At 43.7% G+C, this 4,382-nt stretch overlaps 1 pseudogene; it reads right to left on the bottom strand.

The window, feature by feature from the left end:
* Nucleotides 1-2,961: 2,961 nt before the first annotated feature.
* On the bottom strand, nt 2,962-4,164 carry LOC112815971 (heterogeneous nuclear ribonucleoprotein D-like pseudogene; annotated as a pseudogene).
* Between the last annotated feature and the right edge of the window lie 218 nt (nt 4,165-4,382).

Genomic DNA, 4,382 nt, shown 5'->3' with positions numbered 1-4,382 from the left:
CCCAGCTTCACTCTAAAGGACCTTGGATTTAGTCTCCAAATTTTCCCATGAAGTGCAATCTCACCAAGCCCCTCTCTTGGTGTCTAGATGAGCCTCCTAACTTCTGGTTTCTCCAAATTCAGTTTCTCCCATGCTGATCTATCTCACACCACCACTACTGCCAGGTTAATGCCCCTGAAAGAACACATGGATGGCCTTCCCTGGCTGGTGTTAGAAATGTCTGGAAAGTATTTGGTGAGGAATGTTGAAGGACACTGCTTCCTCCTTCCCTCCTTCTTTCCTTTTTCATCCCATGAGTATTTTTATTAACTGCTTGCCCCCACTGGCTAATGTGATAAAGAATTACTTGGGGGCTTCTAGGGGTTACAAGAAGGGACCTTTCTGATTCGGGGGAAAGACCTTTTTAAATAAACTACCATCTAAGACTATTGTAATCTCTACCCTCTATGCTTGGTCAGTCTCCAAGAACCTCTCACCTTCTAAGTACTGTATTTGTCTTATCTGTCTGCTCAATAAGAAAGTAAGCCCCATGAGGGCAAGGATTTATGGGGGTCTTTGTTTGGTTTTGGTTTTGGTTTTTTTGGTAAGTTTTGTTTTGTTCTCTTGTTGTTTGTTTTTGTCCCATCATTGACTGGTACCTCATGCATGATCAATAAATATTTGTTGAATGAATGACTAAATGTGCATCTATCAGGGTCATCTTGGCAGCTGGTGAAGTACATCCATTCACTGGTATTTTACTGATGAAGAAATGTGAGGTAATGATTTGCCTAAGGGGAATCCACCTAAGAAAATGACAGAGCCCGGATTCTGGCACAGGACTCCTCAGCCATGGCCCCTGTCCATACCAGTCAGGCAAGAGATGCCCATTAAAGCCACACAGCAGGACAGGATGTGAGGGTCACTGGCTGCCACACTGACCAGAGGTGAGCAGGACAGGAGTGTGGGCAGGAGTAGGCAGGGACTGCCTCTGGAGGAGAAGGGACTAGAGCCCAGAAGGGAGTGGACAGGACAAGATAAGCTTAGGGCTGGAATCTGTGAGGTGGGTTAAGGACTATGAGGCTAGACAAAGAGAGGAAGGAACAAGATGGGGGGTTAGGCGGTGGTTTTTCATTCATTCAGTCAGTCAGTCAACAGACATTGAGTATCTACTATATTTTAAGTGTACCACTTGGCCTTGAGATACAAGAAAATGATTAAGACACAATATTTGCTCTCCAGGAACTTGTGGTCTAAAGAGGGAGAAATACATATACGAGCAGAAGTTGTGGGAAATATACATCAGAGTTCAGTGGGACACAGAGACAGAAGCCATGAATCCATGGGGAGGGAGGTACGGAGGGTGGGCTGTGCTGCAGAGATGGCATCACTGGATCGTCTTGCCTTGAGCTGAATTTTGGATGACTGGTGTTTGCCAGGAGCTTGGGTGTGTGGAAGAGAACTCCAGGCAGAGAGAATGCATGGATAGCAATGGAGAGGCAAGATGTAGGCTGGTTAAGGGGCCTGCCCAGCTGCGGCAGATACCGTATGGGGCTGTGGAGGACGTGCACAGAGGCCAGGTGAGAAAGGCTGGTGGATGGAGGCCAGGTCATACAGAGGCCCATGTGCCAGGCTCAGGGATACTGGCATTACCCTCTACACCAGGGGTCTGCAAATTTTGTCAAAGACCAAGATGGTAAATAATTGAGGCTTTGAACTCTGCCAAAAGCAGCCATAGATAGTGTGTAAATAAATGGGCATGGCTGTGTTTTCTAGTAAAACTTTATACACACACATGCACACACACACAATGGGCAGCCATGAGCAGTGTTTTGGGAGAGGAAAGGATCCAAAGATTTAGGAGGCCAGAATGTGCCAGCTATATTAAAGCAGGCAACTTGTCTGGAGCCAGGTGAAACAGCCCAACTATGAATTTGCAAGTCTAAGTAGGATGGCAACAATAGGAAATGAAAAAAAGATGTGGAAACCACTTTGTACAACCAGTGAAGGGGCTTGGTAACTAAAATAATACAGGACATGAAGAGCACAAAAGAGCTAACAGTGGATCCCAGATTTTGAGCATGGGTAGGAGGGAAGAAAGCAGTGACTTTGTGATTTAATTTTAGGCAGTACCCTGCTGCTCTATAACAGAGATGTAGATAAAGATATTCATCAGGAATTGCAAAACAAATCAGAAAAATCTCTTCCATGTTACTGCAAAGGCAGAGATTCTTTTTAGAAGCAAATATTACCTGCAGGTGGAGGGAAAGGGATTGGGGGTGGTGGGCAGGGGGAGAGGCGATGTCTTCCAAATAAGCTTTCTGTTAACTCGAAGGGAAATGGATACATCTGGAAAATTCAAAACTGTTTGCATAAGTGATGCCTGGCTGTTCAGGCCCTGTTTCTCAAACCCCAGGTGTTACATAAGATAATGTTGCTAAAATGTTTGGGACTTAGGGAGAGAGACTGTATAAACATGTGATTTTACTATAGCTCATAAAAGATTGTGTGGGAACCTCAGAAAAATTGAAATTTTGTACAGTATAAATGAATGACTTCCCTTATTTTATGGCTGTGCCTCACTCAAGGATTGAAGATATGATTAGAAATGGGTGTCTAGAGGCCAGGCCAAGGTACTAGGATTTAGCAAGTTGCCTCCATTTGGCTATTGTGTTCTGGGAACACAATTTTTTTTTTTTTTTTTTTTTTTTTTTTGCAGGGAAATGAAGCCTTAGATAGTATACATCTAACAAAAATGGGGAACAGGGGGACACTGTAGCTGGCTATTCATAAAGGACCACAGTTTCTCCCTATGGATCAATACTCCCTACAAAATAAACTGTGCCTTAATTATTGCTTATTTTAAATTACACTTTTACAGAGCTATTTAGTACCTGACGCAGAAAAACAATCACATAAGGAAGCATTTATTTGAGGTTTAACATGAAATCATACAAATAAAATTTGTATAAACACAAATCCACGTCGAGTCATAACACAGATAGCAAAAGACAAAGTAAAAACAAAGAAAACTAATTGGCGGCTATATACAGTTGGACAGTTGTGCCTTGTACACTAGAAAGTCTTTTACAAAATAATCATCTTAGATCAACAGAAGACCAATCTTCAGTGTCGTCCTGCAAGATGGGTTAACTTTAGCAATCTCCTCCTGTCTTCTCCAACATCCTCCTTTAGTATGGCTGGTAATTGTTTTGGTGATTGCCACCCCCTCGAGACGCCTTGCCGTAAGTGCTCTGTTGCCCACTGTAGTCTGCGCATCCCTGTCCATATCCATAGTTCCCATAGTTATACCCAGTATAATCATAGCCGCCATAGCCACTATAGTTTTGATCACCACCATGGGCACTATTGTAATTTCCATATCCTTGATCATAATAGTTATTAAATCCTTGGTTCCAGTTTTGGCCCTGACCTCGTCCACGACCCCTAGTACCACCTCGTCCACCAGCTGCAGCACCTCTTCCTCCTTTTTGTTGTTGCTGTTGCTGCCTGTATACCTCTTTGGGTTGTGCAACTTTGATTTCACACTTCCCAGAACCAATTTGATGATATCTGCTTTCTAACAATTTCTTTACTGGCTCTTCGTCTGTATATGTAATAAAACAAAATCCTCTTCTTTCATTTGTTTTTGTATCCATGGGAAGTTCAATATTTTCAATCTCTCCAAAGGCTCCAAAATATTCTTTAATTTGTTCTTCAGAAGTATCTGGGCTCAATCCACCCACAAAAACCTTTTTGGGGGGTTCTTTCCCTTTTAAAGCTTTGGCCCTTTTGGGGTCTATCAATTTGCCATCCAATTTGTGTTCTTTCAGTTCCAAAACCTTATCAACACTAGCAGCATCTTTGAAAAGCACAAATCCAAATCCTCTTGATCTTCCAGTCACTGGATCTGTTTTTATTGTACAGTCTACAACTTCCCCAAATCGAGACAAATATTCAGTCAGATCTTTCTTGCTCGTATCCCAGCTCAAGCCTCCAATAAACATTTTACCGTCATCCTGCTGATTCTTGCTCGTGTTGATCTTGGATCCCTCTGCGAATTCCTCTTTGTTGCTGTACTCCTTCATGTCCTCCATGGTGGCGGAGTTGTCGGCGGTGGGGTGCTGGCGCGCAGTCCGGGTCGCGGCAGCAGCGGCGGCGGAGCGTTGTATGGAGCTGGATTTAAAAGGGCGGCGTGTAGGTAAAAGAGAGATAGTGTGTAGATACGAGTGGGCATGTGTTTGTTGGTGCTCCGGGCCAGGCATGGGAAGAAATATGAATGACTGCCAAGTAATCAATGGGACCATGGGAGTTGGCTGGTTCAGGTAGTAGCTGGGACTCCCTGCAAAACTCCCAGGGAATTTGACCTCCAATGCATCTCCTCAGAAATTCCCATTTTCTCA

The sequence above is a fragment of the Callorhinus ursinus genome, unplaced genomic scaffold (genome assembly GCF_003265705.2).
Source record: "Callorhinus ursinus isolate GAN/ISIS: 27379988/994484 unplaced genomic scaffold, GSC_fseal_2.0 scaffold59, whole genome shotgun sequence".
NCBI classification, from domain to species: Eukaryota; Metazoa; Chordata; class Mammalia; order Carnivora; family Otariidae; genus Callorhinus; species Callorhinus ursinus.
The sequence above is the reverse complement of the archived record's forward strand: the minus strand, read 5'-3'. Positions and strand labels throughout refer to the sequence as shown.